Genomic DNA, 14,703 nt, shown 5'->3' with positions numbered 1-14,703 from the left:
TGGTGCGCCGCGAAGGTTTTTGGTCTCAGCAAAGTGTGCCGTGGCATTACAACGCTTGGGAACCACTGGCTTGGCTTGTTGGGCATCCAGGTATGCACTGAGATTACGATCGGCACGATGATTGTCGTTCTCAGGAGAATTGTGTTTCTTTGCTGATCACGTTCTCTGTCGCTTTTTACACAGTTCTTACAAGTGGCACATTGGGGATGGAAACATCTCTCAGAGTTCCTGGCTTGACTTGCCTCCGGAAGACAATATTTGCCCAGGCTGGATATTTGCCGATGGAAGCAGGGAACACCTTGCCTAGACGCAACTGTGTATCTCATTGTCACCAGGAAGGCCGTCCAGGCTTTTCACCATCATGGCCCTCGGTCAACAAGGTCTCAACACAGCACAGGTTTAGAAAACTGGCCTCAGGGTGAAACGGGTTAGGGTTAGGGTTAGGGGTTAGGGTTAGGGTTAGGGGTTAGGGGTTAGGGTTAGGGGTTAGGGGTTAGGGGTTAGGGGTTAGGGGTTAGGGTTAGGGTTAGGGGTAGGGTGAGGGTGAGGGTTAGGGTTAGGGTTAGGGTTAGGGTTAGGTTTAAAAAAATAGGTTATTGAGGTTGTCAGGTGAATCAAACCTTTGGTTCCTCTGACATCCTCAAGTGCACTGGCACTCACAGGTGTTGAGGCTATTGTTGTGTCCTTAAAAGATGCATCCGAAAGTATTCGTTCTATAGTCTGTTTTGTTAAGGTAATTCAGTGGGATGAGATGTGGTGTAATTGAATGATGTGAAGTTTGTATGTACAAGAATATGTCTTAAAAGTAAGGGGAATGTTTGGAATTGGGATTAAAATTTAATTATGGAGTCTGGAAGTCTATTACCTAGGTTTTTAAGGGAGTCTGGGTTTTGTTTTGGGGGGAATAAGTTATGGGGAATAAATTTAAGGATAAGTTGTGAAATTGATTATTGGGGATAGGATTGAGGGTTACATTTGAATAATGGTTAGGTTTAGGGATTGGGTTTAGAGGTTGGTTTGAGTGCCTAGTTAAATTGTGGGCTAATTATATTTTAGGGTTAGGGTTGGGGTTATTTTAGGGTTGAGTTTAAGGGTTAAGTTTAAGGGATAGGGTTAGGGTTGGGGTTATTTTAGGGTTGAGTTTAAGGGTTAAGTTTAAGGGATAGGTTTAGGGTTTAGGTTCAGGGGTAGGTTTAAGCTTGAAGGCCTAATTAAATTATGGGTTATTCATATTTGAGGTTAAATTTAGGGGTTAAATTTAGGGTTAGGGTTGGGGTTAGGGTTGGGGTTAGGGTTAGGGGTTGAGTTTAAGGGTTAGGTTTAGGGATTGGGTTTAGGGGTAGGTTTGAGTGCCTAGTTAAATTGTGGGGTAATTGTATTTTAGGGTTGAGTTTAAGGGTTAAGTTTGGGGTTTGAGTCTTAAGTTAAGGTTAGGTGTTGAGTTTAATTAGTCTAATTGTATTTTTGTGGTTGAGTTTTAGGAGTTAAATTTCGGGGTTAAGTTTGAGGGCCTAATTAAATTGTGAGATTGAATTAGGTGATAAAGTTTAGGGATTGGGTCTAAAATTTGGGTTGGAGATTAAGTTTGATGGCCTTGTTGGGTTTTTGGGGTTGGGTCTGAGGTTAGGTTAGGGTTGGGTTTTGGGGCTAAGTTTTTAAGTTTTAGATTACATTTTGGGACTACATTAAGGGGTAGAGGGTAGGTTGTAGTTTTGTATTTAGGGTTAAGGAGTAAGTTTGGGATTCGACTTATTATTTATTTTTTGACTTGTAAAATTGGGGGTTGTGATTGAGCTGAACGAATTGCTTGAAATTGAAGTTTAATTTTTTGGGGTGTAGGAAGTTAAATGTGGGTAGGTCTGAGGGCAACTACTGGGATTTTTTTGTGTTTGTTTTAAATCTTTCATTGAGTCCTAATGGGTAAATTGTATTTAGTTTGTGAATCCAGTGTCTCTCTCTTATTTGTCGTTGCATTGTATTCCAATTATGATTAGTTTCTAGACCTGTAACTGTCATTTGTTGTGTGTGATGTTCTATGAAGTGTTGCACTAAATGTGTGCGTCTATCCTTTTGTTTGTTAATATTATAAATGTGTTGACCTATTCTAGTACTAATCTGGTTTTTAGTCTCTCCGATGTATTTTAAATTGCAAGTTTTACATTGAATGAGGTATATTGCATTTTTTGTTTTATGTGTGATGCCTGACTGTAACTTGAATGTAGTTTTATTGCTTGTATTGGTGATATAGGCCAGCTGACGGAAGTAGGTTGGTTTAGACTTGGGTTTTCGGTTGGTGTTTTGGCATTTACTATGGACTAGTAGGTTATGTAGACTTTTGTTTTTCCGATATGCAGATATTATTTTGTGATTTGGGAGTATCTGGTGTCTGGATTGTTGTTTTTGAAAGTTTAGTTTAATGGAGTTGTTGATTTGAACTGTATATTGGGAATAAGTAGTGATTAGAGGTATAATAGTTTTATTGTCTTTAATTTTAGGTTGCAAAAATGTTTTTTTAATGTTCCTGAGGAAGGTTCTACTGTACCCTCTCTTGTAGAGTGCTGTAAATAGTGTATTGGTGGCCTTCTTAAATTCTGTGTCTTCTGTGCAGATGCGGTGAAATCTTAATAACTGTGATTTGATAAGACCTTTAAAGGTGTGCTTTGGATGGAAACTGTGTCTATGTAGTAGTGTATGTGTATCGGTTTCTTTAAAAAAAACTTTTGTGTCTAAATTGTTGGTGCTCAAAAATTGTGGACCTTTATAAGTGCAAGTGTCCAGAAAATTAATTTCGGTCTTGTGAATGGTGCTCGTTACTTTAATGTGAGGGTGATGGTGATTGAGTTTCTGTATAAAAGTGTTGAATTCTGTTAAAGGATGGGGCCAGATTCCCCAAATGTCATCTAAAAATCTGTAGTAGTGGGTAGGTAGCAGTGTACATTGTTCTAGTATCGTCTGTTCCCAGTCAGCCATATAGATATTAGCATATGCTGGTGCAAACCTTTTTCCCATAGCTGTGCCCTTTATTTGTAAAAAGTGTTTGTTATTGAATTCAAAGTCATTTCTTTCTAGGCTAATTTGTAATAATTGTAGGATTTGGTTGTCTGGTCTGTTGATGTCTGGATAAAGTTTGAACCATTTTGAGACTGTGTTTAAACCTGTTATTGTATCTATGTTAGTGTAGAGATTTGTGACATCAATGGAGAAGAGCCAGGCATCATGTGGTACTATTATGCATTTTATTTTGTTGATGAAGTCATAGGTGTCTTTTATATAACTGGGGTGTTTTTGCGAGATGGGGTTAAGGAAATGGTCAATGTATTCCGCAATGTGGTATGTTTCGCTGTTACAATCTGATACTATGGGTCTACCAGTGGGGATTTGATAGGGAATGGTCCATGTGGAAGGGTGTTTGTGAATTTTTGGAAGTAGATAAAATTGTCTTGGTCTGGGTGCATTGGTCCCTCTTAAATATTGTTCCTGTTTGTTATTGATGTATTGTGTATGTCTAAGGGTCTGTAATATGTCCCGTATGTATATTTGATTTTGTAAGTAAATGGGTTCTGTTAATTGTTGATAATGTTCTGTATTGTCTAGTTGTCTATATGCTTCTGTTAGATATTGTGTTTTGTCCATAATTACTATTCTGCCCCCTTTATCCGCTGGTTTTATAATAATGTTCTTATTTTTTTGTAATTGTTGTAAAGCTCTCCTTTCCCCCTGTGTTAGGTTATCCAAGCGGTTATCTTGATTGTATTGTATATTGTAGCTGTAATTTTGGTCTGTTGTTATTAGTTGTCTTATATGTGGATGCATTTGATTATTTTTTGGTTCCCAAGTTGATTTGGGAATAAAAGGTCTAGGTGAATGTTGTGTATCCTTAAAGAAATCTGCTAATTTTAATCTACGATGATATGTTTGTATGTCTGCTTTAAGCTGTGTAGAAAAAATAAGGTCGGGGGTCGGGACAAAGGAAAGCCCTTTGTTTAAGAGATTCCTCTGTTCCATATTTAATCTGAATATTCTGGATAAGTTCAATATGTTAGGTGTGTCCTGTTGTATTAATTCTGTAGTGTTCCTGTTCACTGAAATGTTTGTGCTCACAGGATTTATAAGTTTAAATGCCTTATCCAGTGATATAGGATTGTTTGTGCTGTTTGGGTAGTCCAGTGGATGTCATCGGAGAGAGTTCTAGGTGTTGTATTGAGGCTATCATTGTTTTCGAATTGTGAATCTGTTCCATCAGTATTATCCTGATCTGCGTCAATATTACTTGTGTCTATTATGGGGCTGTCCAGTGGAATCATATTTGTTGTAGAGTGGTGTATCTGGGCTGGTATTGTGGTTTGTCTAGGTTTGGCTATGGTTCGGGGAGGTAAGGGGTTAGTATATGGTAGTCTAGGGAGGCTGGGGTTTTCTTCTATTGGGGTTGATATTATGGTTGGTCTTGGTTTGGGTATATTGTGTGGGAGCAAGGGACTAGAATATGATAGTCTTGTAGGGATAGGAGTTTCTTCTATAGGGGACGAGTGAATGCCTTGTGAATCCGAAACTACCACATTACTGTAGAATCTAGCAGTTTTGGGTCTCTGTGTAGATAGGTTGGGTTCTAGTGTGGCTAAAGAAGCAAACTGATTACATAGTTGTGAATTAACATTCTGTGTGTCTATTAATCCGTTTGTTGATGCGATTTGTGTTTGATTAGTTAGGAGGATTTCAATTCGGTGCTTGGTTTTATGTAGAATTTCTGGCTTTAATCTATTTCCATAATTTCGTTTTGCCCATGTCATAGCTTGGTGCAGTTTATCTTTCCAGTTCGTTCCTTTGTATTGTAGAATGTCTTCTAGTAATGTGTTTAATGCATTTTCATAATGTACTTGCAATATCTGTAAATTTGTGTGCATCCAATTAATTGCGTTAGCTGTCAGTAGTTCTAAAGTATCAAATGTAGGGATAGCAGGTTTGATGTACTGTCCTAGTATTTTAGTTTGTCTTTGGAAGGCTATTGGTAATTTGTCTTGATAAATAGCACTATTTGTTATTGTTAGGTGATGACTAATCTGTATAATTTTGTAGAAATGTTTAACCATTTGTGTTCTGTCCATAGTGTTTGTAGATAGGATACAATACTATATAGTATGACAATTTATTTATTAATGGTTTTTAAAAAAAGGAAAAAATAATGTTGTAGTTAGCATTAACAAATTGCTCCAGCTAGTAAAAACAAAGGCTCTGCTATTGTTGTTCTTTAAGAAACCTCAGTATGATGTGCTTAAAATATCCTAAAAACAGAGCATAAAACAGTCTTTTAAAACAAAAATATACAGGAGTAATACAGATAAAAGAAAATTCATACAAAATGCATCAATATATCGTACATGGGTAGGATGACTTTTTTCCGGTTTTGGGTTTAAAAGCAAGAGTAAATAAGTCCAATTCCTACCCTTGTAATTCCGTTGAAAGTCTTCCAAGTCCTGGTATCCGGTGTGTTGTCCGTTCTGTATCCGAGTTTGCCGAAAATAACAGTATGAATGTGTTGGTGGCCGTAGCGCTCCAGCCACTGTTCTCCAACCCGGGTTGGTTGAAGTTGATCTTCTTCTCCTGATCTTTTGGTGAATTTGCACGACGTTTCGCCAATTGTTAGGCTTTTTCAAGTGCTATATAATTCCCGTAATAGAAGGTGAGTATATTGGTGATTTGCAGTTATTATCCTGCAGTTTTAGGTCTTCATAATGCACTATGGGATTTGCTCCTTTGAATAAATGAAGTACCCATAGTGCTTTGGTCTTTTTTAATTCCCTTTTTAAAGGTGTAATTGACCTCCTGATCTTAATATAATCTGCAAAAGGAAACAAACTGTATAATTCTTCTGTATCAATCATTTGTACATTTCTTGAATTTTGTTGACTTATCATGTAGCCTAACCTGGTGGCACTGGCTGGTTAGGTTTAAAAAAATAGGTTATTGAGGTTGTCAGGTGAATCAAACCTTTGGTTCCTCTGACATCCTCAAGTGCACTGGCACTCACAGGTGTTGAGGCTATTGTTGTGTCCTTAAAAGATGCATCCGAAAGTATTCGTTCTATAGTCTGTTTTGTTAAGGTAATTCAGTGGGATGAGATGTGGTGTAATTGAATGATGTGAAGTTTGTATGTACAAGAATATGTCTTAAAAGTAAGGGGAATGTTTGGAATTGGGATTAAAATTTAATTATGGAGTCTGGAAGTCTATTACCTAGGTTTTTAAGGGAGTCTGGGTTTTGTTTTGGGGGAATAAGTTATGGGGAATAAATTTAAGGATAAGTTGTGAAATTGATTATTGGGGATAGGATTGAGGGTTACATTTGAATAATGGTTAGGTTTAGGGATTGGGTTTAGAGGTTGGTTTGAGTGCCTAGTTAAATTGTGGGCTAATTATATTTTAGGGTTAGGGTTGGGGTTATTTTAGGGTTGAGTTTAAGGGTTAAGTTTAAGGGATAGGTTTAGGGTTTAGGTTCAGGGGTAGGTTTAAGCTTGAAGGCCTAATTAAATTATGGGTTATTCATATTTGAGGTTAAATTTAGGGGTTCAATTTAGGGTTGGGGTTAGGGTTGGGGTTAGGGTTAGGGGTTGAGTTTAAGGGTTAGGTTTAGGGATTGGGTTTAGGGGTAGGTTTGAGTGCCTAGTTAAATTGTGGGGTAATTGTATTTTAGGGTTGAGTTTAAGGGTTAAGTTTGGGGTTTGAGTCTTAAGTTAAGGTTAGGTGTTGAGTTTAATTAGTCTAATTGTATTTTTGTGGTTGAGTTTTAGGAGTTAAATTTCGGGGTTAAGTTTGAGGGCCTAATTAAATTGTGAGATTGAATTAGGTGATAAAGTTTAGGGATTGGGTCTAAAATTTGGGTTGGAGATTAAGTTTGATGGCCTTGTTGGGTTTTTGGGGTTGGGTCTGAGGTTAGGTTAGGGTTGGGTTTTGGGGCTAAGTTTTTAAGTTTTAGATTACATTTTGGGACTACATTAAGGGGTAGAGGGTAGGTTGTAGTTTTGTATTTAGGGTTAAGGAGTAAGTTTGGGATTCGACTTATTATTTATTTTTTGACTTGTAAAATTGGGGGTTGTGATTGAGCTGAACGAATTGCTTGAAATTGAAGTTTAATTTTTTGGGGTGTAGGAAGTTAAATGTGGGTAGGTCTGAGGGCAACTACTGGGATTTTTTTGTGTTTGTTTTAAATCTTTCATTGAGTCCTAATGGGTAAATTGTATTTAGTTTGTGAATCCAGTGTCTCTCTCTTATTTGTCGTTGCATTGTATTCCAATTATGATTAGTTTCTAGACCTGTAACTGTCATTTGTTGTGTGTGATGTTCTATGAAGTGTTGCACTAAATGTGTGCATCTATCCTTTTGTTTGTTAATATTATAAATGTGTTGACCTATTCTAGTACTAATCTGGTTTTTAGTCTCTCCGATGTATTTTAAATTGCAAGTTTTACATTGAATGAGGTATATTGCATTTTTTGTTTTATGTGTGATGCCTGACTGTAACTTGAATGTAGTTTTATTGCTTGTATTGGTGATATAGGCCAGCTGACGGAAGTAGGTTGGTTTAGACTTGGGTTTTCGGTTGGTGTTTTGGCATTTACTATGGACTAGTAGGTTATGTAGACTTTTGTTTTTCCGATATGCAGATATTATTTTGTGATTTGGGAGTATCTGGTGTCTGGATTGTTGTTTTTGAAAGTTTAGTTTAATGGAGTTGTTGATTTGAACTGTATATTGGGAATAAGTAGTGATTAGAGGTATAATAGTTTTATTGTCTTTAATTTTAGGTTGCAAAAATGTTTTTTTAATGTTCCTGAGGAAGGTTCTACTGTACCCTCTCTTGTAGAGTGCTGTAAATAGTGTATTGGTGGCCTTCTTAAATTCTGTGTCTTCTGTGCAGATGCGGTGAAATCTTAATAACTGTGATTTGATAAGACCTTTAAAGGTGTGCTTTGGATGGAAACTGTGTCTATGTAGTAGTGTATGTGTATCGGTTTCTTTAAAAAAAACTTTTGTGTCTAAATTGTTGGTGCTCAAAAATTGTGGACCTTTATAAGTGCAAGTGTCCAGAAAATTAATTTCGGTCTTGTGAATGGTGCTCGTTACTTTAATGTGAGGGTGATGGTGATTGAGTTTCTGTATAAAAGTGTTGAATTCTGTTAAAGGATGGGGCCAGATTCCCCAAATGTCATCTAAAAATCTGTAGTAGTGGGTAGGTAGCAGTGTACATTGTTCTAGTATCGTCTGTTCCCAGTCAGCCATATAGATATTAGCATATGCTGGTGCAAACCTTTTTCCCATAGCTGTGCCCTTTATTTGTAAAAAGTGTTTGTTATTGAATTCAAAGTCATTTCTTTCTAGGCTAATTTGTAATAATTGTAGGATTTGGTTGTCTGGTCTGTTGATGTCTGGATAAAGTTTGAACCATTTTGAGACTGTGTTTAAACCTGTTATTGTATCTATGTTAGTGTAGAGATTTGTGACATCAATGGAGAAGAGCCAGGCATCATGTGGTACTATTATGCATTTTATTTTGTTGATGAAGTCATAGGTGTCTTTTATATAACTGGGGTGTTTTTGCGAGATGGGGTTAAGGAAATGGTCAATGTATTCCGCAATGTGGTATGTTTCGCTGTTACAATCTGATACTATGGGTCTACCAGTGGGGATTTGATAGGGAATGGTCCATGTGGAAGGGTGTTTGTGAATTTTTGGAAGTAGATAAAATTGTCTTGGTCTGGGTGCATTGGTCCCTCTTAAATATTGTTCCTGTTTGTTATTGATGTATTGTGTATGTCTAAGGGTCTGTAATATGTCCCGTATGTATATTTGATTTTGTAAGTAAATGGGTTCTGTTAATTGTTGATAATGTTCTGTATTGTCTAGTTGTCTATATGCTTCTGTTAGATATTGTGTTTTGTCCATAATCACTATTCTGCCCCCTTTATCCGCTGGTTTTATAATAATGTTCTTATTTTTTTGTAATTGTTGTAAAGCTCTCCTTTCCCCCTGTGTTAGGTTATCCAAGCGGTTATCTTGATTGTATTGTATATTGTAGCTGTAATTTTGGTCTGTTGTTATTAGTTGTCTTATATGTGGATGCATTTGATTATTTTTTGGTTCCCAAGTTGATTTGGGAATAAAAGGTCTAGGTGAATGTTGTGTATCCTTAAAGAAATCTGCTAATTTTAATCTACGATGATATGTTTGTATGTCTGATTTAAGCTGTGTAGAAAAAATAAGGTCGGGGGTCGGGACAAAGGAAAGCCCTTTGTTTAAGAGATTCCTCTGTTCCATATTTAATCTGAATATTCTGGATAAGTTCAATATGTTAGGTGTGTCCTGTTGTATTAATTCTGTAGTGTTCCTGTTCACTGAAATGTTTGTGCTCACAGGATTTATAAGTTTAAATGCCTTATCCAGTGATATAGGATTGTTTGTGCTGTTTGGGTAGTCCAGTGGATGTCATCGGAGAGAGTTCTAGGTGTTGTATTGAGGCTATCATTGTTTTCGAATTGTGAATCTGTTCCATCAGTATTATCCTGATCTGCGTCAATATTACTTGTGTCTATTATGGGGCTGTCCAGTGGAATCATATTTGTTGTAGAGTGGTGTATCTGGGCTGGTATTGTGGTTTGTCTAGGTTTGGCTATGGTTCGGGGAGGTAAGGGGTTAGTATATGGTAGTCTAGGGAGGCTGGGGTTTTCTTCTATTGGGGTTGATATTATGGTTGGTCTTGGTTTGGGTATATTGTGTGGGAGCAAGGGACTAGAATATGATAGTCTTGTAGGGATAGGAGTTTCTTCTATAGGGGACGAGTGAATGCCTTGTGAATCCGAAACTACCACATTACTGTAGAATCTAGCAGTTTTGGGTCTCTGTGTAGATAGGTTGGGTTCTAGTGTGGCTAAAGAAGCAAACTGATTACATAGTTGTGAATTAACATTCTGTGTGTCTATTAATCCGTTTGTTGATGCGATTTGTGTTTGATTAGTTAGGAGGATTTCAATTCGGTGCTTGGTTTTATGTAGAATTTCTGGCTTTAATCTATTTCCATAATTTCGTTTTGCCCATGTCATAGCTTGGTGCAGTTTATCTTTCCAGTTCGTTCCTTTGTATTGTAGAATGTCTTCTAGTAATGTGTTTAATGCATTTTCATAATGTACTTGCAATATCTGTAAATTTGTGTGCATCCAATTAATTGCGTTAGCTGTCAGTAGTTCTAAAGTATCAAATGTAGGGATAGCAGGTTTGATGTACTGTCCTAGTATTTTAGTTTGTCTTTGGAAGGCTATTGGTAATTTGTCTTGATAAATAGCACTATTTGTTATTGTTAGGTGATGACTAATCTGTATAATTTTGTAGAAATGTTTAACCATTTGTGTTCTGTCCATAGTGTTTGTAGATAGGATACAATACTATATAGTATGACAATTTATTTATTAATGGTTTTTAAAAAAAGGAAAAAATAATGTTGTAGTTAGCATTAACAAATTGCTCCAGCTAGTAAAAACAAAGGCTCTGCTATTGTTGTTCTTTAAGAAACCTCAGTATGATGTGCTTAAAATATCCTAAAAACAGAGCATAAAACAGTCTTTTAAAACAAAAATATACAGGAGTAATACAGATAAAAGAAAATTCATACAAAATGCATCAATATATCGTACATGGGTAGGATGACTTTTTTCCGGTTTTGGGTTTAAAAGCAAGAGTAAATAAGTCCAATTCCTACCCTTGTAATTCCGTTGAAAGTCTTCCAAGTCCTGGTATCCGGTGTGTTGTCCGTTCTGTATCCGAGTTTGCCGAAAATAACAGTATGAATGTGTTGGTGGCCGTAGCGCTCCAGCCACTGTTCTCCAACCCGGGTTGGTTGAAGTTGATCTTCTTCTCCTGATCTTTTGGTGAATTTGCACGACGTTTCGCCAATTGTTAGGCTTTTTCAAGTGCTATATAATTCCCGTAATAGAAGGTGAGTATATTGGTGATTTGCAGTTATTATCCTGCAGTTTTAGGTCTTCATAATGCACTATGGGATTTGCTCCTTTGAATAAATGAAGTACCCATAGTGCTTTGGTCTTTTTTAATTCCCTTTTTAAAGGTGTAATTGACCTCCTGATCTTAATATAATCTGCAAAAGGAAACAAACTGTATAATTCTTCTGTATCAATCATTTGTACATTTCTTGAATTTTGTTGACTTATCATGTAGCCTAACCTGGTGGCACTGGCTGGTTAGGTTTAAAAAAATAGGTTATTGAGGTTGTCAGGTGAATCAAACCTTTGGTTCCTCTGACATCCTCAAGTGCACTGGCACTCACAGGTGTTGAGGCTATTGTTGTGTCCTTAAAAGATGCATCCGAAAGTATTCGTTCTATAGTCTGTTTTGTTAAGGTAATTCAGTGGGATGAGATGTGGTGTAATTGAATGATGTGAAGTTTGTATGTACAAGAATATGTCTTAAAAGTAAGGGGAATGTTTGGAATTGGGATTAAAATTTAATTATGGAGTCTGGAAGTCTATTACCTAGGTTTTTAAGGGAGTCTGGGTTTTGTTTTGGGGGAATAAGTTATGGGGAATAAATTTAAGGATAAGTTGTGAAATTGATTATTGGGGATAGGATTGAGGGTTACATTTGAATAATGGTTAGGTTTAGGGATTGGGTTTAGAGGTTGGTTTGAGTGCCTAGTTAAATTGTGGGCTAATTATATTTTAGGGTTAGGGTTGGGGTTATTTTAGGGTTGAGTTTAAGGGTTAAGTTTAAGGGATAGGTTTAGGGTTTAGGTTCAGGGGTAGGTTTAAGCTTGAAGGCCTAATTAAATTATGGGTTATTCATATTTGAGGTTAAATTTAGGGGTTAAATTTAGGGTTGGGGTTAGGGTTGGGGTTAGGGTTAGGGGTTGAGTTTAAGGGTTAGGTTTAGGGATTGGGTTTAGGGGTAGGTTTGAGTGCCTAGTTAAATTGTGGGGTAATTGTATTTTAGGGTTGAGTTTAAGGGTTAAGTTTGGGGTTTGAGTCTTAAGTTAAGGTTAGGTGTTGAGTTTAATTAGTCTAATTGTATTTTTGTGGTTGAGTTTTAGGAGTTAAATTTCGGGGTTAAGTTTGAGGGCCTAATTAAATTGTGAGATTGAATTAGGTGATAAAGTTTAGGGATTGGGTCTAAAATTTGGGTTGGAGATTAAGTTTGATGGCCTTGTTGGGTTTTTGGGGTTGGGTCTGAGGTTAGGTTAGGGTTGGGTTTTGGGGCTAAGTTTTTAAGTTTTAGATTACATTTTGGGACTACATTAAGGGGTAGAGGGTAGGTTGTAGTTTTGTATTTAGGGTTAAGGAGTAAGTTTGGGATTCGACTTATTATTTATTTTTTGACTTGTAAAATTGGGGGTTGTGATTGAGCTGAACGAATTGCTTGAAATTGAAGTTTAATTTTTTGGGGTGTAGGAAGTTAAATGTGGGTAGGTCTGAGGGCAACTACTGGGATTTTTTTGTGTTTGTTTTAAATCTTTCATTGAGTCCTAATGGGTAAATTGTATTTAGTTTGTGAATCCAGTGTCTCTCTCTTATTTGTCGTTGCATTGTATTCCAATTATGATTAGTTTCTAGACCTGTAACTGTCATTTGTTGTGTGTGATGTTCTATGAAGTGTTGCACTAAATGTGTGCGTCTATCCTTTTGTTTGTTAATATTATAAATGTGTTGACCTATTCTAGTACTAATCTGGTTTTTAGTCTCTCCGATGTATTTTAAATTGCAAGTTTTACATTGAATGAGGTATATTGCATTTTTTGTTTTATGTGTGATGCCTGACTGTAACTTGAATGTAGTTTTATTGCTTGTATTGGTGATATAGGCCAGCTGACGGAAGTAGGTTGGTTTAGACTTGGGTTTTCGGTTGGTGTTTTGGCATTTACTATGGACTAGTAGGTTATGTAGACTTTTGTTTTTCCGATATGCAGATATTATTTTGTGATTTGGGAGTATCTGGTGTCTGGATTGTTGTTTTTGAAAGTTTAGTTTAATGGAGTTGTTGATTTGAACTGTATATTGGGAATAAGTAGTGATTAGAGGTATAATAGTTTTATTGTCTTTAATTTTAGGTTGCAAAAATGTTTTTTTAATGTTCCTGAGGAAGGTTCTACTGTACCCTCTCTTGTAGAGTGCTGTAAATAGTGTATTGGTGGCCTTCTTAAATTCTGTGTCTTCTGTGCAGATGCGGTGAAATCTTAATAACTGTGATTTGATAAGACCTTTAAAGGTGTGCTTTGGATGGAAACTGTGTCTATGTAGTAGTGTATGTGTATCGGTTTCTTTAAAAAAAACTTTTGTGTCTAAATTGTTGGTGCTCAAAAATTGTGGACCTTTATAAGTGCAAGTGTCCAGAAAATTAATTTCGGTCTTGTGAATGGTGCTCGTTACTTTAATGTGAGGGTGATGGTGATTGAGTTTCTGTATAAAAGTGTTGAATTCTGTTAAAGGATGGGGCCAGATTCCCCAAATGTCATCTAAAAATCTGTAGTAGTGGGTAGGTAGCAGTGTACATTGTTCTAGTATCGTCTGTTCCCAGTCAGCCATATAGATATTAGCATATGCTGGTGCAAACCTTTTTCCCATAGCTGTGCCCTTTATTTGTAAAAAGTGTTTGTTATTGAATTCAAAGTCATTTCTTTCTAGGCTAATTTGTAATAATTGTAGGATTTGGTTGTCTGGTCTGTTGATGTCTGGATAAAGTTTGAACCATTTTGAGACTGTGTTTAAACCTGTTATTGTATCTATGTTAGTGTAGAGATTTGTGACATCAATGGAGAAGAGCCAGGCATCATGTGGTACTATTATGCATTTTATTTTGTTGATGAAGTCATAGGTGTCTTTTATATAACTGGGGTGTTTTTGCGAGATGGGGTTAAGGAAATGGTCAATGTATTCCGCAATGTGGTATGTTTCGCTGTTACAATCTGATACTATGGGTCTACCAGTGGGGATTTGATAGGGAATGGTCCATGTGGAAGGGTGTTTGTGAATTTTTGGAAGTAGATAAAATTGTCTTGGTCTGGGTGCATTGGTCCCTCTTAAATATTGTTCCTGTTTGTTATTGATGTATTGTGTATGTCTAAGGGTCTGTAATATGTCCCGTATGTATATTTGATTTTGTAAGTAAATGGGTTCTGTTAATTGTTGATAATGTTCTGTATTGTCTAGTTGTCTATATGCTTCTGTTAGATATTGTGTTTTGTCCATAATTACTATTCTGCCCCCTTTATCCGCTGGTTTTATAATAATGTTCTTATTTTTTTGTAATTGTTGTAAAGCTCTCCTTTCCCCCTGTGTTAGGTTATCCAAGCGGTTATCTTGATTGTATTGTATATTGTAGCTGTAATTTTGGTCTGTTGTTATTAGTTGTCTTATATGTGGATGCATTTGATTATTTTTTGGTTCCCAAGTTGATTTGGGAATAAAAGGTCTAGGTGAATGTTGTGTATCCTTAAAGAAATCTGCTAATTTTAATCTACGATGATATGTTTGTATGTCTGCTTTAAGCTGTGTAGAAAAAATAAGGTCGGGGGTCGGGACAAAGGAAAGCCCTTTGTTTAAGAGATTCCTCTGTTCCATATTTAATCTGAATATTCTGGATAAGTTCAATATGTTAGGTGTGTCCTGTTGTATTAATTCTGTAGTGTTCCTGTTCACTGAAATGTTTGTGC

The sequence above is a fragment of the Amia ocellicauda genome, unplaced genomic scaffold (assembly GCF_036373705.1).
Source record: "Amia ocellicauda isolate fAmiCal2 unplaced genomic scaffold, fAmiCal2.hap1 HAP1_SCAFFOLD_26, whole genome shotgun sequence".
Lineage (NCBI taxonomy): Eukaryota > Metazoa > Chordata > Actinopteri > Amiiformes > Amiidae > Amia > Amia ocellicauda.
Note: the sequence above shows the minus strand (reverse complement) of the source record.